The 26,321-nt window shown below is 44.5% G+C and overlaps 1 long non-coding RNA gene and 1 other non-coding gene across 2 annotated transcripts; both read right to left on the bottom strand.

The window, feature by feature from the left end:
• Positions 1–4,547: 4,547 nt before the first annotated feature.
• Positions 4,548–13,004, bottom strand: LOC102899995. Its single transcript, XR_006595186.1, has 2 exons — positions 6,711–13,004; positions 4,548–5,412 (listed from the first exon to the last, which is right to left on the bottom strand). It is a non-coding gene; the product is annotated as an uncharacterized LOC102899995 (long non-coding RNA).
• Positions 13,005–16,597: 3,593 nt separating this feature from the next.
• Positions 16,598–16,727, bottom strand: LOC111559974. Its single transcript, XR_002741434.1, has one exon. It is a non-coding gene; the product is annotated as a small nucleolar RNA SNORA27 (small nucleolar RNA).
• Positions 16,728–26,321: the final 9,594 nt, after the last annotated feature.

The raw sequence follows: 26,321 nt of genomic DNA, 5'->3' as shown, positions 1-26,321 counted from the left end.
GGAGGTTAAACCAAACATTTCCACTTGAACAGAAAGTGAAATGGGATGAGGGCATACAGTGGGTGCTTCTTTCTTAATTTGTTTGAGGTTATTACAAGTGATACTAACTAAAGTACAAACAAGCCCCACATTCCAGAGGCTTCATCTAGAGAAGGTTTTTTTTTTTTTTTTTTAATGTTTTTATTTATTTATTTTTGAGAGAGAGACTGTGCACAAGAAGGGCAGGGGCAGAGAGAGGGAAACAGAGGATTGGAAAGCTGGCTCTGTGCCGACAGCAGCGAGCCCGATATGGGGCTCAAACTCACAAACCGCAAGATTGTGACGTGAACCAGTCAGACGCTCAACTGACTGAGCCACCCAGGTGCCCTCTTTTTTTTAAGTTTATTTATTTATTTTGAGAGAGAGAGAGAGAGAGAGAGAGAGAGAGCGCATCCACAGGTGGCGGAGGGACAGAGAGAGAAAGGGAGAGAGAACAAATCCCAAGCAGGGTCCACACCATAAGCACAGAGCCTGATGTGGGGCTCAAACCCAGGAACTGTGAGACCATTACCTGAGCCAAAACCAAGATCTGGACGCTCAACTGACTGAGCCACCCAGGTACCCCTGAAGTCTGTTTCTTGATCATCAAAAGTTCAGTTGGGTATTTGGAAGGTGGTCTTCCATGCAGTTCTAGGGCCCCCGAGTCTTAACAGTAGATCGCCTGCATCCTGCCAGAAGGTAAGGGAAGAGAGAACGGGCTTGGAGGATTGCATGGGGCCAGATCTGAACCGCTGTCATTCCACCAATGAGACCTCAGTCACAGGGCTATGTACCCTAGATGAAGAAGAAACCGGGCATGATAAACGCAGCCGTCTACGCCAGTTTATTTCAGCCTTTCTCCCTTGGGTTCATCTACCTTCTTGTGGCAGTGGCAACCTGTTCCTGCTTTGTATGCCACTCACCTCCTCCTTATCCCATATATTTTTAGTGAAGCACATTCTATCCCTGCCTCTAGGGGCTGAGGGATTCTCTAAAGAGAAGATGTTTAAGGCAAGATCTTAAGAGCTAGCCAGGTGAAAATCTTGCAGAAAAGAGTCCCAAAAAATGGAAAGATCATGGAGCACAATCCCAGCGGAGGAGTGAATGCTATCTTTGGGAGGAAACGAGGAAAGACCTACCAGTTCATCGAGGGGGAGACAGGAATGAGAATGGGGATGGAAGCAAGGGCGAGACCCCACAGCACGTGGGTGCAGTGTTAAAAATATTGGATTTAATGTAAGTCCTTGGGTTCTAAGAACAATGGATGACTGCTGAGGAGTTCTGAGATGCAAGTAGCACTGAAGATTTCTGTTTATAAAGGTTTACATTGGTGGGGCGCCTGGCTGGCCTGGCTGGTGGAGCGTGTGACTTTTGATCTTGGGGCTGTGAGTCCGAGCCTTGTGTTGGGTGTGGAGATTACTTTAAAAAATAAAATCTTTAAAGATAAATAAATAAATTGGGGCGCCTGGGCGGCTCAGTTGGTTAAGTGTCCAACCTGGGCTCAGGTCATGATCTCGCGGTTCAAGAGTTCAAGCCTCGCATCGTGCTCTGTGCTGACAGCTCGGGGCCTGGAGCCTGCTTCAGATTCTGTGTCTTCCCCCTCGCTGCCCCTCCCCTGCTCATGCTCTCTCTCTCTCTCTCTCTCTCTCTCTCTCTCTCTCTCACAACTAAATAAAAACATTTAAATTGTTTTTTTTAAAAAAATAAATTATACTTTGAAGATTGTATTTAGCTGACAAAGTGCAGAGAAAATAGTTGGGAGCTTCCCTGTGATTGAAAAGACCAAGTAGACAGATATTATAATAATCTAGGAAGCAAGAAAGGAATTCTGGAGTGGATTAGAGGCTAATGATGGAATTAGTAGAAACTTAAAAAGACTTTGGCACTAACTAGACCTCAGAAGACAGGCCAGTTCTGGACAGGGAAGGATCCAGTTTTTATGGGGCCTAAAGTTTATGCAATTTGGGGGACCATCTTTCAGAAAAAAAAAAAACGAACCGAATTGACAAGCACAAATTTAGGTATAAAAGGTAGTATTTATTTGGAGTGGGAAAAGAAGTCACAACAAATGATTATAATCCTGAAGATTCAGTTTCTTTCCTTCTGAGATTTCTTTAGGCAATTTTCCAGGAATGCTTCCAAGGAAATGCTCCCTGGTTGTAACTTCTATTTCCCTTCACACCTGAGATGTTATATAATCCCTGGGAACTTGCAACACTCACAGAGGCCCATGAAGAGAATGGCCTGACAGAAGTACAGCCTCCTTAGCTTTGCAATAAACCCGTTACAACCATTTCTGGGTTTTGATTCATCAGTTTTAGCATCACTGGGGTCTGGTGGTGGCTAAAACAATGGGGAGTATTTTTTTTAATCACCTAGGAATCAAATAGAACATACACAAGTGAGGGCCAAAGAAATGAATGAAAGAATACAAAGAAGTAAATTAAAGCAAAATCCTGAGGGAGTCCAGGATGGTGTAACCGACAAAAAAAGGAAAAAAAGAGTTGACAAAGACAGAAGAAAAAAAAATCAACCAGATTGGGAAGAGGAGACACAGGAGTTTGGATCACAGAAGCCAAGAGTGTCCCCAGCAGGAAATCGCCAAGTTTCTTGAAGTCTGGAGAGTGATCCCTCACTGATACGGAAGATGCAAGTTTACTTCTTAAGTTTATTATCCGTAATCTCCACTACAACGGTGAAGTCCAAAAGAAGTCCAGTTTTCTTCACTGCCATGTCCCCAATACCTGGAACAGAACTTGGGCACGTAGGAGGCACTCCGTAAACACATGGATAAGTAAACACATGAAAAAGAGATCGAAGGTGTCCATTTTATTTAGTGGTACGGACCCCCTCGTGGTGGTGAAAAGAGACTATTTCCTAGACTGGTAAGAATGAAAGCCAAATTCAGTAAGTTTGGAGAAGTGAGCACAGTCTTCGGAAACGGGTGTTAGTTGTGTCGGCAACTTTTTGAGAAATGTTGCTGTTTGCAGAGGGCACGCGGCACAAGAGTTAATGGGGAAGTAAAATCAGGGAAGATTTTTTTTTTTAAGAATTTTTTTTTTTGGGGGGCGCCTGGGTGGCGCAGTCGGTTAAGCGTCCGACTTCAGCCAGGTCACGATCTCGCGGTCCGAGAGTTCGAGCCCCGCGTCGGGCTCTGGGCTGATGGCTCAGAGCCTGGAGCCTGTTTCCGATTCTGTGTCTCCCTCTCTCTCTGCCCCTCGCCCGTTCATGCTCTGTCTCTCTCTGTCCCAAAAATAAATAAACATTGAAAAAAAAATTAAAAAAAAAAAAGATTTTTTTTTTTTTGATTTTAAGAATCATTTGTTGAGCAAATGATATTCTGGAAAGATCCATAGTCTAGAGAGTGCAAAGTTATTGAAAAAGCAGAAATTAATGTCACCCAGGGCACAGGAGAAGGAACTGCCTCAGGTAGAAATACAGAAATTCCTAGAATTGCTTTTAATCTGGGTTTGATGTCATTAACATTATTGCACACGAATGTGTGGACAATTATATGATGGGGGGGGGGGGATGAGTTATCCTAAACTCTGCTTTGAGGTACCATGGAGAGAACTGCCAACAGTTATTTCCCCACCCTCCCAACAGGACTGTTTTCTATTTCCCCCTAATAGTCAAAAGACTTCTGATGAATATATTTTACTCTCTGAGTAAAAATAAATCATAATAATATTTCTGGAAAAATACGCTCAAAATGAAATGCTCCCCTCTGGGCTCGGGTTTACATATTCTCTGTTGTTTGCAAAAGGCCCATAACCTCAGACAGTCCTTGAGGGTAGCATTGATTATCTGTTCAAATACGGCATTGTTCTGAATTGCCTCACGCTGGATAATCCAAATACCATTTCTCTTATGATCTGGGATATACGTTTAGGGAAAATCACAAAATATGAAAAGCATGACTCTGTACAAGAAAGAAAAGTTTTATCGTGTGTGTAAAAGTGAAACACAGTAAGGGGCACACTTGCTTGGGACTTCTCACTTCCCGAATTGGCACTAATTATCATCACTTGTACTAAACCTAAATAGGCTTTTTTTTTTTTAATTTTTTAAATCATTTTTTTGAGAGAGAGAGAGAGAGAGAGGGCAGAGAGAGATGGAAGCACAGTATCCAAAGGGGGCTCCAGGCTCCAAGCTGTCAGCACAGAGCCCAAGGCGGGGCTCGAACCCACAAACCACAAGATCATGACCTAAGCCAAAGTCGGACACTTAATGGACTGAGCCACCCAGGGGCCCCAGGTTTTTTTTGTTTTGTTTTGTTTTGTTTTTTTGTTTTTTAGGAGATTGATATTATTTGAACAGCAGAAGCACACCTGACAATAGATAAAGTTGAGGTTTAGTTAAATCCAAAGCAGATTACTGAAAATGTATTTATTTTCCTGTACACACACACACACGCACGCACGCACACACACACACACACACACACACACGCACACACACATGCACACACACGGAGGCGCAGAGTGTTAAATTTCAACTAGACTATTGTTACTAAAATAATAAGAATCAAGGGTTGAAGAGTGATTTATGTTTTCAGTACTGATCTGTATGCTCCGTTCCATGTAAGCTCTGGAAAGGTTCCCAGTTTCAAATCTCAAGCTCTTCTGGGTAACAGGAGCAGTAAAATTCTTCCATGCTTATGTGCAACGCCTGGGCAAAAGCAGTACGTGCTGGAAGAGATCATTTTGCATACACGTTCTTTCTTTAGCTGCCGTGGTGAGTCTGTTTCCATCTCAGAGCTGGCTTGAGGAGTGTCATTCTCACAGTCCTCAGCACAATGCCCAGACAGGTAAACACAAGAAGCCGCTCGCGGCAAATAAAGAGCCTTAGAAAAAGGAGAGCAGTGTGGGGCTGCCCTCCCCTCCTGTGTGTCTGAGACCCTGAAATCAAAGGCTAATGGGGGTGGGTTGCCCGGTGGATGCATGGTGAAACTCTTCTTACTTAACTTACCTGCCCTTAGGCAACCTAAAACCAGGGAGCAGAAACAACCCAAAATTGTCCTTTCAGTTTCTGAACAAAAAGTTTAGAGAGAAGGCAGGGGCAGGCCCCGAATCTGTGCACGTGAATGCCAGAGGGATGTGGCTTGTAGGCGAGTGACCGTGTTTTTGACAAAAGGCAGAAATTCCTACCTTGGGGCTTCTCCTCCTTTAGTTTGCTAGGGAAGACACACACATCCGTGAACTTACCTTACCAGAATAGAAGCTCCTCCCTGGGGAGGTCTTAAACACCATCGTTTTTCTAAGAGCCTGGCACTTAGTAGGTGCTCAGCAGGGGGCAGTGTGACACAGTGCTTAACAGCTTGGACAGGACGCTGTCTCTGGGCCTCCACTTCCTCATCTGCAACATGGGGATGATCAGTCATTTCATGGAGTCCTGCGAGATTAAATTAGATAATGGATGGTTAGCCTTGGCACTGAGTAAGTATTCAATGAATGGTAACATTTGTTATTTCTACTTTTTAAATTATTATTATAAAATAGTCCCCTCCAGCCTAGGACTCTCATCCACACTCCAGTCCTGCATAGCTTTGTCTGGGAGGTCAGGGAAGGCTTCCAACTCAAAATGTTCAAAATGTAACTCATGACCCACCCAACCTCCCCATCCGGTATCCGCCCAGCACTCCCCGCCTTAGCCAAAAGAACAGCATCTAGGAACTTCAGCAAACTGTGATCCTTAACACCTCCCTCTCCCCTGCTCCTGCCCGCCAAACTAACCTGAGTCCTTTCCATTTTCCCACCTATTTCTTGGAATATCCCACTTCTCTTCACCGCCCCTACCACCTTCACAATCCAGGTGCCATGTCCCTACCCCAGGGGCCGTGATGCAATCCTAATCGGTCTGCTCCTCACATCCTTTCTTGTCCCTCTCCAATCTGTTCTCCATGTTGGCAGAAAAAAATCACTATTTGGGGAACACAAATATGGCCCTGTTGCCCCCTTCATTTCTTCCCAGTGCTCTCAGGTCGAGGACCAAAGCGCGTCCACCATCATTCCAGCCTCAGCTTTCTCAATCCTCCTTCCCCTTCCTTCTCTCCTCTGGGCTCCACGCACTCCAGCTTGTTTCAGTTCCTCAAGGGGCACAGATTTCCCTGGTCACACGACATTAGCACCAGCTGGGCCACCCCTCCCTGTCACACCCGCATTGTCCTTCTGAACCCTCTCCACCCTACAGTTTTGTTGCTTCTTCAGAGGAAGCGTCCTGAATAGATCCGTCTCCTTTTTTTTACGTTCTCAAGGCACTTGTGCCTCAATTTTATGGGTGGTGACCGCTGTTAGGATGTAACACATACTTTGGTGGTTATTTGACCATGTCTATTTTCTCTCAAGGTTCCGCAAGGGCCAAGGGTGAGAGATGAAGACAGGACTTGGTTTTGCTCATCTTTGGATCCACATTGTCCGGCATAATGATAGATGTTCAATATGTGTATGTGTGTTTGTGTGTGTGTGTGTGTGTGTGCCTCTTACACCCCAAGACTTATCCCAGAATTTTATTCACTAACCCCCTTCCATCTTTTCTCCAGCTATTTGAAATCCAGTGAAATCAGGGATCTCATTATGTATTGATGTCAACATAAAGCCAAATGATAATTGGGGCAAACTCTTTTCTGACTTTACTCTGGGTTTTCTGTTTATTTGTCTGTTTGTTTAGTGAAAGCCTTTAGCACATATTACCTGAGGCCAGACTTCTCCATTTCTGTATGAATTCCGGCTCCAAACCCTTCCTGAAGATGGCATTCCCCAGAGTGGAACAGCATAGGAAAGAGATACCAATCAGTGATAGAAGCTGGAATAACTAACAGCACATTTTCTTTCTATGTCTAGAATAGTGAACAGGTCTTAGGGGGGCCTCCATTATGACAAATATTGCCGTTTCTCAACAAGGACCAAGGATCAGGTAGAAAATCCAAACCAGAAAATAACTCAAAGAAGGCATTTATATAAGTGCTAAACCAGTGGTACAGGATGGTGGGGAGATGGAGAGAGCTGCTAACTTAGAGGGGCTGTGATTCAAGGGCTGTGAAGAGCTTTATCTAGGCCTCATTTTTGGTGGGTGGTAGAATGAAGGTTTCTGGAACATGTCACAAACTTTGGGTATGAATTCCTCTCAATGCTGATGAAGAATCATGCTTCCGAACCTTAATGGGCACATTGACCACCTGGGGATTCAGTGAACTAGACCCTTTCTGATTTGGTGGGTCTAAGGTGAGACCAGTGAGTCTGTAGACCTAACAAGTTCACGGGTGATGCCCATGCTGCTGGTTTGGGTCCCACAGTGTGAGCAGCAGGTATGTGGAGCCCTTCTGCCAATCCTGAAGCAGATCCTTAAGTGACAGATACCACCCAGATGATTCTAATGCTGATGTAAGCCATAGCCTAAGACAATAATCATGCTGTCATCTCTCCTAATTGCTTTGCCACTAGGGACCCAGGTCTATTCCAGTGCTGTATAAATGCAAATCATTCTTAATTACTCAAAGAAAACCGGGCCACCATCAGCCTGAAGTGCACCCTGGCTAGGAAAGGGTTTCTTGATAGATCCTAGTCTTGGACCTTGGGTTGTACCTATAGCCAAGAGGGTGCTCGGTACTCTTTGACACCTGCCAAAAGGTTGAGGCAAAGGTGATAGATGGAGATGGCTAAGAATTAAGAATGGAAGATACTTATTACAGTGAAACAAACAGAATAAATACCCAATGAGCACCCTTCTCTCCATACGTGCTAGTTCCTTTAAGGGTCATTACAGCTTTATGAGGAAGGAACTTTTATTTTTATCTCCATTTTACAGATGTGGAAACAGAGGCCTGAAGAAATGAAGAAACTTCCCCACAGTTGTGCAGCTGGCTACTGAAGGAACCCAGATCCTGACCCACAGAGACTCACGTTAAGTCTGTTGTTCTTAATCTGAGTGCACATTCACATTTCATGAGGAGCTTTGGGAAAATATCCATTTCTGAACCCTCAGTATTTCTCATTTTCATGGGAAAATATCCATTTCTGAACCCTCAGTATTTCTCTATTAAAAAATAAACAAACCTGTCCCATCAACTGAATGTATATCCAGTGCCGAATACAATTTCCCAGGCCCTGACTCTTAATTGCCAGGATTTATCCCCTCCAAAAAGTAATGTATCATTCAATCCAAAGAACTAGGAATGCTTGGTGGAGTTTGCTGAGGAGGCTGCATCTTAGGTCACAAAGTGTCCAGTACTAACTTCTGACCCACCGAGCAGTGATTTTACAACTGAAGGATGGTTTCCAGACTCTATTTGCTGGGATTCTATATGATAATAGTCTATGAAGTGTTTACTATGTGACAGGAGACACTATTCTAAGGACTTTACCTACACCACCTCCTATAATCTTTCAAGAATGCCTCAAGAAGATACCCAGGAACATCTCCCATTGGACATGTGGGAAAACTAAGATTCCTTGAGGTTAAATGCCTCGCCTTGTTACAGGTGGAGCCAGGATTCAAACTCAAGCATCTTGGCCCTAGTGGATGGGATAAACCACTTTGCTGTACTGTCTTTCACTTCATGGGCTGTGCTTGTTTCTTACTGGCTCAGATGATGCAGGTCTGCACTACCTCTCATGATGGGAGAACAGAAAGGGGCTGAAGGAGATTCGTTTTGTCAGAGAATGGAGTTCCTACTAGAGAATGGGGCTCAGTGCATGGAAATTTGGGAAGCTGATTTCCACTTAAAACCAGGCAAGATTTTGTATCTGGCAAAGCCACCCAGCAATGGAAAGGGCTACTTTGAGCAGGAATGCATCCCTCCATCACCAAGACATCAAATATTTCCTGGGCACCTATCTAGCAGTGATGTTGTCGAAGGGGTTCAGGGATTGGATGCAGAGTTGGCGTGGGTGCTGTCTGAGGTCTTCAGGCATGAGTAGCTGTGATCCTATGATCTGACTTCAGTCCTCAAACACTCAATCAGCAAGTAAGGGCTTGATCATTTACAGTTACACAGCGAGATGTTTCCAGGAACGATTTCCCTGTAGCATTTTAATAAGTACTCTATAAATAATAATTTATTGAAGTTGCCTACTATGTTAGAAAAAAGAATATATTAAAGAACCCAGGCTAATTGAAGCTGGCAGTTAAGTTCCCTGAATCGAAACCAATCGGTTTATCTACATGACTCTAAAGATTTGGGATGAAAACTGCTCATTATAGTCCAACATCCGAATATGCAAAGATCCAGATGTTTCACAATATATTGACATAGCCTTCCAGGAAACCTATGTGCAACACTGACTTGAAAATGTTCTGATACAATTAAAAATAAAGTGGATCAAAAAAAACCTTTACTCTTTTTTGGTTGGGAGCTAGAGGTTTGAACTTGAAAGACGCAGAAGGCTGTGTGACCCAAGTCAGCATGATTGCTGGTTCTAACTTAGACGATTGCACAGCTTGAACTGCCCGTGACTGTCCCAATTCACATCTGCGGTCCCAGTGTAAAGTTTAACAGAGCACCCTCCGCCTATCCCCCCTACCCCCCGCAAAAGTGTCCTAGTTACACATTACATAGTCACTGTGTAATTTATACACCTAGGTACACTACAATGAGAGACTGGATGGGATACAATCCACTGGGGGCAAACCAGTCACTTGCGGAAGACCCAGTTTCAGATGGCGACAGGGAATACAGACCAGGAGGCAGAACGGGGGCTCAAGTAAGAAGTGCTTTTCACCATTTCTCAAGCATCCCTTACCCTCGTGTGCCCGGGGTTTCACTCAGCTTGTTCCTTTAGCTCAACTTTTGTTTGTACATGCACGTGAGGAATCACAACCTAGGCTCTGTGTCTCTGTCTGGTCTCTGTATGAGCTCAGATTTTTCTTTTTAGGATTCCACATACAAGTGAGATCATCAAAGGGTATAAACTTCCAGTTAGAAACTGTGTAAGTCCCGGGGATATAATGTACAGCATGGTGACTTCCGTTAGTAATACTATATTGCATATTTGAAGGTTGCTAAAAAAAGGAGATCTTAAATGTCCTCGTCACAAGGAAAAAAAATCTGTAACTATTGCCATGAATGTTAACTAGTCTTACTGTGGTGATCATTTTGCAGTATATACAAATATCAAGCCTTTATATTGTACACCTGCAACTAACTAATGTAATGTTTGATGTCAGTTCCCAATTTGAATTCTTGTAGGCTGGCTGAGGACACAGACACTAGAATGGGACATAAGACATACAAAATCCTCTGAAGGTGTTGACTTAACTGGAAAAAAAAATGAGCGTGAATCAGGCTTGACAAGTCAGTCTCTGTAGTCTTTCCTCGGGATTTTATCATGACTAACATATCTGAGCATTTGGCCAAGTTATTCGCAAATGTTATTTTTAATGCTCCTGCAATTCCTAGGGGATAGGTGTTGTCACCACCCCTACTTTGCAGTTGAAGAAAATGACACTGGAAGAAATGAAGCAACTTGCCCAAGATTCCACATCGAACAGGTCACAGTGTCCAGATTCTAACCTAAGAAGCCTGGCCCGCGCGCCTCCTGACTAACACTCTATTTTGAGCAGAATGTTGTCCGCAGCTCATCAACAAATATTTACTGAGTCGAACGGGGCAGGAAGAGCGGTAGGAGTTACCCCCTGCTGTCATGAAGCTCAAGGTGTCTGGGATGGAATGTCACAAGTCCAGCCAGCAGAGAGGCAGAATGTGGAAGTGCTCTGAGAGGTACAAACACCCATGGGGGGAAGTGTGTCCACTGGAGGAAATCATCAAAGGCTCCCGGAGAAGGGAGCATTAGGGTTGCTTTCGAGGAGAGAGAAAATGTTAAACAGGTAGAAATTAGAAGGGTACTATGCAGACGGAACAGCCTGATGAATGGCATTGACCTGAGAAGTAAATGCCATCCATTTGGGCTGCATTATTGTCAAGTGCGAGTTAGGGGAACTTACACAGACTCCCCACCATGGCCTCCGCTCCCTACTTCCCATCACACATTCTCTCCCTGGTGTTCTATTCTCCAGCCACAGCTGCTTATAGTACCCCTGCTCAGTGCGGTATCATTCATGATCTTTTGTACTCCAAGCCCCTTTTCCTGGATGCTTTCTTCATCTACATTGCTTTTGTTTGCCTCAAACACTGCTTCTTCAGGGAAGCCTTCTCTGATCTCCTGGGCTGGGTAATTTCTCTTTGCCATGCAATTTAACAGCTTCCCAGTAGGTATCCACTACTATGCACAGTTTTCTTGGTACAGAACAAGAGGTCGAAACAAAATAAAATCAGCTGGAAAGAGATGCCTAGATTAGAGGCATGCAGCTTTGAGTCAAGTTCAAAGACTCCTTCTACAGTGGTCCTAGCCAAGAACCAGCTCAGTGTCGAGTAGAGCCTAGGGGATATAAGAAAGGAGGATGGCTGAGATTGAGCCCTGGCATGTGGATGGACATCTCCTTCTAAACAATACAGAAGGAGAACATAGAATTTCAGACTCCAAACCATGGGAGAGCCTTGGAGTCCATCTGATCTCAGAAGTGTGCTCCCAACGCCTTCTCCAACTTGCCCTGCAAATATTCATCCGTGTATTCATAAGGGAGTTTTCTCCTGTTTCTTCTGGAAAACCTAAACTAGGAATTGCATTCAGTCGGTTAGGCGTTCGTCCATCACAGGAGCACCTATAATGCACTGTATACAGTTGACCGCACAGCACCAGGATCCAAGGGTGAGCGAGTCTCCTCTCCTATCCTAGAAAGGAGGAGAGGCTGTAGCAGAAACAGACATTTGAAACAGAGGATAAAACCTGCTTCCGTATGGCGTCTCCTTTTCTCATCAGGCCCGTTTTGGCCTCTGACAGTACAGAGTTCACCAGCCAGCCTCCTCTTACGTGAAAACATCTATCATGTCTCCCCAAAGACTCGCCTACACGTTCTTCTAACATGAGGCAATTATTTCATATTTTCTGCGTTAGTTGTGGCCACTGATAGTCTCGTGAAGATCGACAAACGTCAACTTGTTCTTTCCCAACGTACTTCTTTAGATGCGTGTGTCGAAGAGGTGGCTATGGAGGGGGCTGCGTGACGGCACGAACATGCAGAACTTCTCGTGTGCCTCCATCATGAGTTAAAAGGCAGGGCTTTGGGAACTGGACTTTCTTGACTTTGGGGAAAGTGTGACGTAATAATCATTCCTTCTTTCTGAAGAAATGAAGAGAAATGAGTGGTCTGTTCAGCTCTTGATATAAAAAAGTCAACTGAAAAGTGATATTTTATTGGAACCATAAGTTTTGTTTGAGAAATTTTAAAATCCAGAGTTTATTTTCCTTTGGTATTGCTGTAGAGAGTCAACAGGAATTGAGATAATTTTTGTCTTGTATTTGTGCCCACTTATTAAACACACATGTGCAATAGATTCCTTGCATAGGTGCAAAAGGGATCAGAAGTGGGGGAAAGGTGCAATTTGGTCCATTGACCTGTTTCCCTGCCCTCAGGACTCTTTCAAACAGCTGTGAGAAAGAGGAGGAGGAGGAAGGAGGTAATTTAGCAGTTCATATCCAGATGTTCATTTCAAACACACCCTGAACAACTTTTGCATGGTTTATTTCATTTTCTGAAACCATTTTTCACAAGCCTGTTTTCTCAGCTGGGAAACTTCTGGTGTAGTCTTTTCAAACAAATATTGCATTTGGCATTACAAGAAAAAAAATAAAGAGCTTTTGAGACATTCAAAGGACAATCTGTTTGCCTTGGTCTGCAGAAGCGGGACTACAGGAATGTGGGCATTTTGTACCACCCAAAGTATAGGTAGGAAAGTTCCAGTCTTCCGTTCCATTTACATGGAAATTTGAGAGCTCCTTTAGCTTGATCACTGTAAATACTCTGCCATGTTTTAGGTTGACCTGGAGTGCCAGAGACAAGAAACCTGGCTGCGGACAAACAGGGCCAGTGGAAGAATCCTCCAGGATTAACACTAAACCAGAACCTTCCACATGGCACTTCAAACACAGTAGTCCATTCTCAAAAAAAAAAAAAAAAAAAAAAAAAAAAAACCCAAAAACCTGTATGCTGTTCTAGTCCCACCCATCTTCTTAAGCGAAACGGGAAGGACTAGAAGGAAAATAGTGCTGAAGGCCAATGAATCTCTTAGGCAGAATCCCATAGGATATAATCCCCACCATTCCTTTCACCTCAAGGTCTGGGTCCTGGCAACTGATTGATTGTTCCACTAGAGTCACAGGGGTTGGGATCTAGGACATCCCCTTCCCCCCACTACGGAGTGGAGCTGGTCTCCTGGCTAACCGTAGGATGAAGTCATTCCACTGTCAGGGTCTCTTTAGGTTAAATGAAACCTGGAAACAACCTCAGAAAGGAATGGGCAGCCTACAAGGATGAGTCCAAATGGAAAGAGTAAGATTTGTCTATTTATTTTTAAAATTTTTTTAAATGTTTGAGAGAGAGGGAGAGAGCATGAGCAAGGGAGGGACAGAGAGAGAGGAAGACACAAAATCTGAAGCAGGTTCCAGGCTCTGAGCTGTCAGCACAGAGCCCGACGCAGGGCTTGAACCCAGGAATGGTGAGATCATGACCTGAGCCAAAGTTGGACACTTAACCGACTGAGCCACCCAGGTGCTCCAAGATTTGTCTCCTTAAAGAAAGGAAGTTGAGCCGTGAAGATAAAGGGGATCCAAAGAAACAACAGAGGGAAGTTTTGATGTGGATGAAATAGAAAATGCAAGCATTTAAAAACAAAAAACTGAGTCTTGGGTAAGTTTCTTCACCTTCCCGAGACTCAGTTTTCCCACTTTTAGAATTAGACACTTGAGTCCTCAGACCGGAGTGTTAAAGTGGGGATTGAGTATAAAAAATGCCTCATGCAGTGACAGGCATATAATAGGTCTTCATTATTAGTTAGCTCTCTGCACATTCCCTTGACTTAAGAGAAAAGTAGAATAATGCGAGAAGTCTCTATTTCTGTGATCGTTCCTATTGAAAAGCTTTGTGTGTCTCTGAGATATTAAAGAAGATATCCAGGAAAGGCAGTCCAAGATGGCGACATAGGAAGACCATGAACTCACCTCCTCCCAGGACACATGAAATATACGGCTACGTATGGAACAACCACCTCTGCGAAACACCTGAGAGCTGTGGAGCGGTTCCTTCCCATGGGGAAAATGTGAAAAGGGACACACCTGAGGTAGGCAGGAGAGGCTGTGACTCAGTCCTGCCATACCCCTCAACCCTGAGGAGACCCACAACTGGGAGAGAACTCAAAGCCCTGGAGCTTCTCCCTCAGGAGTGAAGGGTTCATACCCTGCATCAGGCACCCCAACTTTTAAGACTTGCACCTGAGCTCCCGAAACATCTGGCCTTGAAAACCAGTGGGGCCCGTCTCCCTGAGATCCAAACGGCCCAGGCAAACTGTGAAGTACCTCTCAAAGGCTCACATGGGCTCACTCACTCCAGGGCCCGATGCAGGGGCAGCCACTTGAAAAACACCCAGTCTTGAATGTGAATTATTTTCTGACCTAAAGCTCTCTGGTGGCAGGGCGGGGAGTGAGGGGGGGTGGCTGTTGGGAGCATCTCTGGGAAGGACGGCATTGATGGTCTGGTGGCCAGCAGGGCTTGGGCTTGCGGTCCCACGGCACGGTACAGGCTCACCTCGGAGATATGGAGTGTTCAGTTCCAGGCCGCTGTGATCGAGCGTATCTCACCATAAAGTGAGTCAAATGAATTTTTTGGTTTCCCAGTGTATATAGGAGTCATGTTTACACTATACCGTAGTCTACTAAGCGTGCAATAGTATTACGTCTAAAAACCAAAACAACGTCCATCAATCGCTTCATTAAAAAATACATTATCACTAAAAGATGCTACCTTCTGAGCTTTCAGTGAATTGTAATCACAGGTCACCGTAACAAATTTAACAACGCTGAATAAGTTTGAAACACTGTGAGAGCTACCAAGATATGACCCAGGGGTATGAAGTAAGCAAGCCCTCTTGGAAAAATGGCACCAACAGACTTGCTGGAGACAGCGTTGCCGCAAACCTTCAGTTTGTAAAAAGCAAAGCAAAGCAAACCAAAACACGCAATTATCTGCAAAGCATAATAAAATGAGGTGCACCTGTGAGAGAAGATTCCAAAGTGAAGGAAGCAGTGCTAAGAGAGTCCTTAAAATTAGGGTCTGGTTGCTCCTGGGTGGCTCAGGGAAGCGTCTGACTCTTGATTTCGGCTCAGGTCATGATCTCATGGTTCATGGGATAAACCCCGGGTTGAACTCGTCACTGACAACGCATTCTCCCTCTCCCACCCTCTATGCCCCTCCCCCATGTGCATGCGTGTTCTCTCTCCCTCTCTCTCTCTCTCTCTCAAATAAATAAGCATCACAAAAAGTAGGTTCTAGAGGATACTGAGGAAGCAGGCCTATGCAAGTCCCCTATTTCAATCCTGTTTCCACTTTTGGAACACCGTGGACTTTTGACTTTTGTCAATTGTAATTTGTCAATTGCACCTGGACCGCCTTCTGGAACACATCCTTCAACTTTGGACCGCAACAGAGATAATGTGACACCTGGTAGCTAAATCGCCAATCATGCGTTAGATGGTCAGTTTAACTCCGTCAGCCCCAACCACAATGCCTTGCCAACAAGTTATGTAACCCTGTGGTTTCTGCCTTTCATACGCCTGCACTCCCCACTTGGAATTCGGAGCACACTTTCGATTTCAGTCGACTCTGTGTCTCCTGGATTGCAATCCCCAAAACCCCAAATAAACGCTTTTGGTTGCTTTACAGCCTCGTCGTCTTCTTGGTAGACAGCCTGTATATATTTGCATACTTTAAAAGCTGCTGTCTGAGGCTCTGGCTTCCAATCAGCCTGGATCTAAGTACTGACACTGACAGGTCTTGGTGCACGATCGGCAATTGCGAGCTGTTAAACGTAAAGTCAGCTGGTCGGGCAATCACTGAGTTTCAAGAGACAACCAAGAGTTAGGGCAAGGTCGAGCCATACGTTTCCTTTCCTACATGAGGTCACCCCTTGAAGACTGGGTGGAGGCATCCAGCAACCCGGTTGGGTGCACGCATCTCGATGTCAGGAGAGAAACAGATAGACAGAGATGCGGGCAGTCAAAAGGACAGAGGTGATGACCAGATGCCCAGATGACCAGAGAAATAGATGGACAGAGATGCAGGCAGTCAAAAGCACAGAGGTGATGACCAGATGCCCGAGTATGTAGGAGATCACCTAAGAGGCTATAGAGATTGGGAGGGAAAAGGCACAGAACAGAGGGACCCAGGGCCATCGCATTTAAGGAACTGCCACATCAGAACACCCTGCAAGACCATGGAAAAGCAAACTGAATGAGAACATTTAAAGTGGAAACTAATGAGAACAAGGCCAAGAACGTGAGATCACGACCTGAGCCAAAGTCGGATGCCTAGCCAACTGAGCCACCCAGGTGCCCCTTTTTATTTATGTATTTATTCATTTATTTATTTATTTTTAATTTTTTAATGTTTATTTATTTTTGAGAGAGAGAGAGAGACAGTGTGAAGAATGTTTCTAAAAGAAACAAGAAGGGGGATTTTCTTTTCTTTTTCAATTTGTTTCCTCTGACAGGATACAAGGCAAACACCCAGTATGCTTGAGTTTTAAAAGGATATTTCCTTTGCCCCACTTTTTTTTTAATTTGAAGAAGGGGGATTTTCTAACTCAAAATATAAAATATTTTAGAAATAATAACAGTTGTCCAGAATCACATATTACACTGCGAAATGCCGGGAAACGGGAGAAGGGACGAAAAAATAAAATGTGCTAAATTTCTTGACTAAAATAGGATGGAGTCAAAGGCTATTGTTTCTTCTTGACCTTGATAATTAAGGGAATATCAGATCAAGTATGTTATTTTGCAAAATTTTGTAGAAACAAAACAACAGGATGATTCCTCCCAAATTACTGTAGGAGATTAAAGAAATCAAAGCAGAGTTCAACTCGCAAAAGACAGGAAATAGAGGAAAATGGTAGGAAAGCATGAGATACAGAAAACATAAGATCGCAGAAGGAAGTGGGAATTTATCTTTTATGATGATAACTGTAAATGATCGTAAAACCACAATATTTAGAAACCACCGGTTCAGGTGAGAAACAAAAACACACCTCCTGGAAAAAACAATTTTTTTTCAAATGTCTCCTAAGATTTAAACCCAGTATTTGGAAAACGTGTATCAGGAAAGTGCAAATAAGAACAACATAGATGTGTCAGTATTAATATCGGACAGAGTAGACTCCCGGGCGGAAAAAAATATACAAAGAGGACAAGAGTGAACTTACTTGGAGTGAGATCCCGTTATGAACAAATAACTAATATTCTTTGCTAGTCTCGATGACTGAGTATTAAATAAATATGTAAATTAATCTTTTAGAAATTCAAAGGAAATGTTTGTTTGGAATATATACATTACTCTCAACTAGACACGTCATATAGACAAAATAAATACAGAGGGAGAAGGCTTTATTAACGTGATACGAACACACAAACTTGTACCCTACACCTGATACACCTAAAGAATGAATAGTCATCTAGCCAGCTATGTTTCAAGAGTTTTCTCCTGCTGAATTTCAGGGAAGTCTTCCTCGGACTGGTTTAATTTTCCTTAGGGCATGGTTTTCATAAGAATGTGGATTATGTCTCTATTTTGTCCTCCCGTATGGTCACACTTCTCTGCTGACATTCTGGAGTCGGCACTATACATGTGTTCCCATACATGCAAGCACCCAGTCTTTTCTAGAAAGATTTGAAACTCCTTTTCTATAAATAAGGACCAGCTCTTCGGAGACTCATGGACTCTCTAGGTTCCCATTATACAAGTAAACTCTTGGGAATATTCACTGAATCTACCTTCACAGAAAACTGCCTTTTAATGTCTTGCTGTATTGAACAACTTTCCAAGACTTGGACTCTAGCGCAGACTTTTAGAGGAACTCATTCGTATCACCCATGCTAGAGAAAAAAAAAAAATATGTGAGGACGCACAGTTGTCTCACACCAGCGAACTATCTGGTGCATTGCTCACAAAGGATGGATTGGCTCTAATAGCAGGAGTAGAAACTGGCTGATGGTCCAGATGGGCACTTGCTAAATACATCTGGGTAAGTCCTCAAAATTGTAATCCTTGATTTTTTGTCCTGACCACAATCGTCTTAAATACCTTTGGATTGTCAGACTGGTTATAAAACATTCTCTGGCTCCTTAGCCATATGCCAGAATTGGGAAAACTCACGAAGACTTCCCTACCCTGATCAGAATGCAGAATTTCTGATAAGCTTTGCAACGTGACTTCATCATCTGTCATTCTCCTCCTCATCATCACCCTCCTCTTCATCATGCTTCCTAAACTATCACAACTGGAATTATCAACCATGCAGAACACTGTGCATATATTATATAACTTAATCTTACAATAATGTCCAACGTGGATGCCATTAAAACTTCCACGTTAGTGATGAAAAAATGGAGTTTTTCATGCCCAAAGCCACAGAATAAGTGCAGGGCAGAGCTGGTACTGTTAACACTCCTTTTTATCACAGAAACATCTCCCTTCTCCAGTGACCCTTCCTGTGGATTCTTATTCAATCTCTAGTCGCAGGGATTCCCAGGTCATTTCAGGGATGTCTCCCTCTTTGACAGCTTCCAGAACGTTTGTAGCTTCTCCTTATTTCTGTTCTCCAATATTCTCAAGTGTTCAAGCACCAGTGAAAGAAATTATCCAGGCCCTCTCAGTATATGCTCCTGGGAAACAGACCTAAAGCTAGGACATTCGGTGTTATCCTCGCTTACGGAGATTGGTGGGAATTTGTCTCACTTAAAGTTGTTTTCTTACAGTGTATCGTTACCACTTCCTAGGGGCAGGGGTAGCCAAATTCCACTTGAACAACTCACCATGCTATGTTCGATTCAAAATGGCCTCTCCTATATATAGAAAACTATTTTCCTTGGGTCAAACTCATGAGCTTTTGAGCTCTTTGTCATTCATTCATTCACTCATCCGCTCACTCATTTTTCCACACATGATTAGTGCATGTGTTCTGTGGGTCAGGCTCTCTGTTGTGGGCTGGATGAATATTAATAAGGCAGGCATCCTGGAAGGCCTCAGTGAATTGAGTATTTAGAGAAGAACCAATAGGCAAGCTAAGAGCTGCAACAGAACAGTTGCTCTAACAGGGCGATGGCCAGGTAGGAAGATAATCATAGGTTGGAATCCCACCCACAAGCCTCCTTGGCGAACATCCTGCTTGTCAGGCTCACCCTCCAGGCATTTCCAGACAAGTCTGCATATTCAGGATGTACACACTTTAGGCTCCCACTCTGGGACCCTGCTAGACTGGGAACAGTACCAGGATCCACTTGGTTGTGGTCCGAGAGGGAGGGTGGTGGAAGAGAAAGTTATAGATGTGGATCCCTATCCCTTCCCCTTGCCCTGGGACAGAGTGCTTACCTGTCTGCCCCTCACCTGTTAGGGCTAGGGTCGATGCAAGCTAGCATTAGAGAAAAGTGTTACTGGAAAAAAAAATAGGCAAAAGGGAGGCAGCAAACCTTTAGGAAAAAAATACAGGGGAATATAGTCTGGGAAGAGGTAAATGTTAGCAGTTACCGGATTTGTTGGTCTTGTATGATATGTCTGCAGATTAGTAAGGAAGGTACGTTTCCTTCAGGACCTCAAGCTTTGAGTGTCTTACCTGGCCTCTATTCTTCCCAGTGTGATATGGTCCCTGGAGTAGAAAATAGTGACAGCCATAGCTAATTTTTGGATTTGATGCTTGAGTGAGCACTTATGCTCCAGACCATCCTAATCATTTCCCCTGCATTATTGCATTGCATCCTAAAAATAACCCTGTGGGGAAGGTAGTATAGCATGGTTTTTTCATGGGGCAGAGGAGAATAGAAAAGAAAAGGAACTTACTCAAGGGCCCACAGCAAGGGGTGAAAGGAGAATTTGGAGTCCAGAGCTCTATGCTCTTAAGTACTGCATTCATCAGAGAAACACCATTCTGTACTATCAGTTACCAAATTTAATTTTAAATTTCTAGTAACAGACTATACTGTACCTCTGTGTACTTCTAAGGGACTAACTAAAATGTCAAATAGAAACAAGGCATCAGGATCGGGGCCTTCTACCATGAGACATATTCTTGAAGGCGCATCTTCAAAAGGTTTTACTTCAGAGAAAACTTTAAGAATTATGGGGCGCCTGGGTGGCTCAGTCGATTGAGCATCTGACTCTGACTCAGGTCATGACCTTGTGGTTCATGAGTTCGAGCCCCGTGTCAGAGCCTACTTCAGATTCTGTCTCTCCCTCTCTCTGCCTTCCCGCCTCGTGTTCTGTCTCTCTCTCAAAAATAAACATTAAAAAAAAAAAAAAGAATCGTAGTATAAGATGAGTATCTTAAACCACAAAAAGGCAAGGACATGTAAGTGTTGAGGTTTATTTCTTGTATTTAGGATGGAGATTCATCCCAGTGAGAAAATGGATACCTCTGTGGCATTGGCCATTCCTTAAGTCTAAATAAAGGCCCATGACGTGTCTCGTGCTACGGCAGGTGGGTGGCAGCCGCATACAATCTGGAACAGAACCGGCTGGATTGGAATCCTGGAACTCCCACCGAATGACTGACTGTGTGAAATTGCAAAACTCTCTTCAATGTCCCATACTGTCAAATGGAGGCAATGCTAGTATTTGCAGGGTGGTGATGAATTAAGAACAAGACTGTTTCCCACAATTATTAGGCACGTGTTAATTACCAGGACACAAAGCCAGCGATTAGACAGGGCATGGATGTGAACAAGCAGATACCAGGATGTAGGCGGAAGAGAGAAGGAGGGCTTTGACACAGCCACGCGCAAGGTTTAAAGAGAGGTCTCCTGGCTCCTGGGTGGCTCAGTTGGTGGAGCGTCCAACTTCAGCTCAGGTCATGATCTCACAGTTTGTGGGCTCGAGCCCTGCATCGGGCTCCGTGCTGACAGCTCGGAGCCTGGAGCCTGCTTCGGATTCTGGGTCTCCTCTTTCTCTGCCCCTCCCCCACTCTCCCCCACTCTATCCCTCTTGCTCTCTCTCAAAAATAAATAATAATAAGCATTTAAACAAAAAAGAAAGAAAAGAAGGTCTCAGAGGGGAGGGAGTGTGGCACTGAGTCCACAGGTGCAAAGATACGAAGATGTGTTCCTGATAGCAAGGTGGAGAAGGGCACTGTCGTCAAAGGGAGCAGCTATGGAAATGAGGTCATGGCCGAGCAAGGCCGTCTTAGGAAACTGCAAAAGGAGAGGTGTGCCTGGGTTTAGAATCCTAGCGGGCGCCTTGTTGGAAAGCCAGCCTGGAGAATATGGTACCACAGAGAAGGATCTTGAGGCCACACTGAGTTGTTCAGACTTCACTCTGTGGGAAATAGGGATCCGTGAGAAAGCTCCAAGAACAATAAATCATATTCTTGTTTGTCTCTGGGTTTTTTTTTGTTCCAAATATTGCTTTCTTACTTTATTTTTTAAACGGAAAAAAACTTTTAAAAATGTCCTTCCATCAAGGGAAATATTGTATAATTATTATAAGCATACTAATCTACAGAAAAATTATAAATGATTATTTTTAATTTATTTTTCAGAGAGAGAGAGAGAGAGAGAGAGCGAGTGAGTTAAGCAGGGGAGGCGCAGAGAGAGAGGGAGACACAGAATCCGAAGCAGGCTCCAGGCTCCGAGCTGTCAGCCCAGGGCCCGATGCACGACTTGAACCCACAAGCCATGAGATCATGACCTGAGCCAAAGTCGAACGCTTAACTGACTGAGCCACCCAGGGGCTCCTATAAATAATATTTCTAAATTACCTAAAGTCCCACAACCTTGAGAAAACGACCACTAACATTTCACTGAAGAACTTTCTGAAAGCACACAATTTCAATGAACTAATATTTTATACATGTTTTGGTCAATAATCTATGTGACTAGCTTTTCATGTCAATAAATAAAGGCATCCATGAGCATTTTAATGATGGCAGAGTTTTCCATTTTATGGGGGTGAGGAAGTTCATTTACCCAGTCCTTACTGATGATAAAGCCCTTCTAATTTCTGAACATTACAAACAGCACTTCCACAAACAGTTTGAACCCGATGCAACAAAACCATCAAGTACCGGAGAGATCGGGAAACATCACAGATTCTTGAAAATTAAAACAAACAGACTTCAGGCTGCTACAGAATGAGAAGGGAACGCCATGTCCAGCACCTTGGCTTGGAGGTTGATGTTAGTCAGTAATTCAATTCTTAATCTCGTTATTTATTGGGCATCCACAATGCGTCTCGTCCTCCTCTGATAATGAGATGCAATAGAGAACAAGTCAGAGAATGTCACTTTTATTACAGCATAGAAGCTAACAGGGGAGATAGATTTTAAACTTATAAACAAACGACGTATTAGATATCCGGGAGCACTACATGAGGAATCAACACGGGATGGTATGAGACAGCATCATCCACTTTAGTTGGATCATCTAGGAAGGTTTCTCCAAGCCGCGGTCATTAAGGCTGGTAAATGAACGGCCAAAGGATGGAGGCAGGGGAAGATCAGGAAAGGGGAATTCAGGGAAGCGGCTGATGCAAAGGCTCCAAGAGGGAAATGAGCTTAGCAGGTTCAAGGCAGACAAAGATCAACAGGCCAATGGAGCTTGTACATTTTCAACAACAAGGAAGGTGCCATGAGGTGGGAAGCACCGACCACGGGCTGGGAGCACCTTGCAGACCATGCTCCAGTTCCGATGTTATCCTTCCTGAACACGGGGAGCCACTGGAGAGTTGCAGCCAGACAAGAAGCTTGATCTGTGATTTTAAAAGACCCCTACGGCTTTCCAAAACTATCAGCTTCTTAAGCATAAGTTGTTGTCTTGTGTGGCTCTGCATTCACAAGACCAAGAGAACCCTTGGCACACGGTAGGTGTTACATCAGCTTTATGAAGAATCAACAATGTAGGGATTGTTGTACAATGTACAGAATCCAATGTAGGGATTCATTTACTGGTCCCACAATATTTGTTAAGTATTTAAAGGTACTGTACTAGGTACATGGATATAAAAAAAAAAAAAAAAAGAGAGAGAGAGAGAGAGAGAGAGAGAGAGAGACTTAGTTCTACCCTCAAGGCCAAACAGACCTGAAATGAATAAACACATGTGTGGTCATTTGACTTCAATTGGAAATTGGAAATTTATCTTTATTGGAAGAAAGGGAATGTCTTTTCTTGATGCTCTAGCCTATGATCTCTTTATTTTCAGGCTGGAGACAGCCATAGCTAGTCGTCTCTTTTTTTCCTTTTTAAGGAGAAAGCCAAGTCTTCCACTTTTCCAGAAAGTGGGAGAGAAAAGAGAGATTTAGAGGAAAGGGTAATTAGTTGATGTTGGGATGTGTTGGCTTCTTGGTGCCTTTGGCCCCGTGGGTGCAGATGAGCAGTGGACGTTGGACACGGTAAGTGGAGCTCACGAGAGGTGGAGATGGGGTCATGGCTTTGTGGTTACCAAATAATACGTAGAGGAAAATGCAGGGTGCGAAATAATCGCCGTAATTTGCCCTCTCTGTCCCAGTACGATACACTACACCTTCCCAGTTTCCCCAGCGAACTGTCACAGCTTAATTTAAAGACTATGTGCTCTGGAGTTGCATGCCGGGTTGGGCACCAGAGTGGCATCACCAGTAGAATATTCGTGAGCAAATTACCCAAATTCTTGGAGCTTCAGTTTCCTCATCAGTAAGATGCGGATAACCACAGGCACCTATTCCATACAGTTGATGAAATGCTTTAATATATTTACAGCCCTTGAGTGATATTAAAGGCTTAATTAGATACTACCCAATATCTATATTATGTCCAATTGAAAATATTTATTACAAGGCTGCGACTCCTTCTAGACCATCATTTGTTGTGATCATCTGTAGGTTACCAAAGGCAACCACAGTATTTAAAAAAAAATGTGCCTGATAAAATGTTCTTTGGATTAATCTTGCTGGATTAATCACTGCTTATCTATAATCTAGGAGAGCCCTTAATTATTGAGGACATTACGTACCAAAAGAGCGTGAAAGTGTGGATGGTATGTTATTCTGTCTTGTTCCAGCATATTAGTGCCGTTGGGATCCAATACACCCTTCCAACAGGAGGGTTCAGGTTGAGGTTTGGAGCATTTGGCTGAATCAGGTATTATCCGTGGGTTTACAGACACATGGAGTCCCCCATGCAAAGTGTTTCCAAGCAGGCCGATGCACCATCGGCATCACAGTCCTGTGGGTCAGATGCTTATTGAAGCTCCTTGACCTCAGCCCTGACTCACCGGTTCGCAGCTTATTGGTGACGGGTGAGGCAGAGAATAGCTTGCCTGGAACTACCTCAACAGTGGCTCCCAGCATGTGCCGTAAAATTCTAAAAACAGAGGAAATCAAAGAGAGAGAGAGGAAAAAAAAAAAGCGTATTTATATTCTTGCTGATGGAAATTATTTCTAGAGGTCATGACATAGGCTGGGTCTGTGAGATCCTGGAATCAATGTTTGTCTTCGTGGAGCTGAGTGTTTCTTTTCTGAGAGGACATGGGAAGTGGGAAACAGACAATGCCTCTTGGTGGCAATCCGAGTTGGCAGGGAGCCCCTTCTTCTGGGCAAAACTTCTCTGGGGCCTACAGAGCCTTCTCTCAGCCTCGGCCAACTCACCCAAGAGAGAGGTCCCGTCTCTTGCTATCTCTGACGAGAGAGCCTACGATTGCTCTGACCCTTGGTCTCTGCCATTTACAGGGGCACGATTTCGTTGAATTCAAAAAGGATTTCTCTTTTCTATGTTTTTTCCCTCTTTCTCTCCTTTCCTAACTGAGTTTCTGCCAAGGCAAACGGGTACAAACCGACGCCATCAGGAAATCTCGATGGAGCCCAGTTCTCCCGAACACTTCATACCCGAGTGTGTTCGTTCCCTGAATCTGCATCCAACACTTAGCCAAGCATGGATTCCTATAAAAGCCTTGTGAAAAGAAAACACGGATCAAAGACACCTTCAAAGTGTTGTCATGTCGCACTGAAAATCTCTGCGTGAGGGGCCAGTGGCCACCAGCAGCTCGAGGTCAGAACTTCCCCGACACCCTTCACACGGGGCCCTCCCGTAGGGTCCTTCCGCCAAGGAGAAGCTGTGCCCCCTCCCGGCCTTGTGCCCCCCCGTGAGAAAGGACAAGAGCAGCAGCCCCACCAGAGGCCCTTTCCCTTGGCAACGCTCTGTGTCAGCAAAGCGTCTCCAGCAAGCATTTCCGTGGGAAGGCCTTCCATCTGGAGCTTGGCAGAGAGGGGAGATTTCCTTTGAGGTTGTGCCACCCTCTCCCTTCGGCTCTCCATAAGGTGCAGCTCGGAGGGGCCTTGTCTGACTTGAGGGCTGGTGCCGGCGTGTTTCACGGAGCCAGAAGGGCTCTTCTGACTCCCCTGCGCAAGCCTGCGAGGCGCTGAGAGAAAGAATGGTATTCGTTCTGCCACCACCTCCCATCTCAGTGTGCAACAGGTCACAAGATGTGACAAGTTCATGCGCTAATTCCTTCCTTTTCAGTTAACAGAATAACACAGATGGGAACACTTACCCCGGGATCGGACGTAAACTGGAGCGGCAGGAGGAGGACAGACACAGCCTGGCCCCCGCTCAGGATTCTGCTCGACAGAAATTGTTTTCAACAGCATCATCACCCGCAGCTGGGTAGCCCCAAGAAGCTACTCTCTGACAGGAAGGCGCAGGCCGCTGGCACGGGCCCTCGTCTCAACCCACCCATCCCGCAAAACGCTCCCAGCATGTTCAAGAAATAACAACACCAGGCAGCAACCCCATCGCCTCCCAGGAGTCTCTGGGTAGCAACGCCCAAGGCAGCAGTTCCAAAACCACCCCGTAGACTGTCTGCAAGATGATAAATGGAACATTAAAGGAAGAGGGATGTTGAGACAGCAGTGGTAGAGCCACGCACAGAACCACGGGGATGCCTGCCGTCTCTCCTGGCCGCTGGGCACTCTGCATACTCAGGTACAGAACCGGCTTTCAGGATTTTGTCCCTTACCAGGCTCTGACCTACATTTTTATCCCAAAGTGACAGAGATCCATTGGCGGTCAAACGGCTAGGGCTCTGAAGTCTAAGAGGTGCCTTCAAATCCCAGGCTGCCACTCACGAGCCACATGTGTCGGAGCAAATTGATCCGGCTCTTCCTGAGCTTCTGTTTTCTCCCCTGTGAAACAAATGAGGAAACACTTTCCCCCTTTACTCAGCTGTTTAGGATCAAATAA

This window comes from Felis catus, chromosome A3 (assembly GCF_018350175.1).
Source record: "Felis catus isolate Fca126 chromosome A3, F.catus_Fca126_mat1.0, whole genome shotgun sequence".
Classification (NCBI taxonomy): domain Eukaryota; kingdom Metazoa; phylum Chordata; class Mammalia; order Carnivora; family Felidae; genus Felis; species Felis catus.
This window is presented reverse-complemented; position numbering and strand designations above follow the sequence as displayed.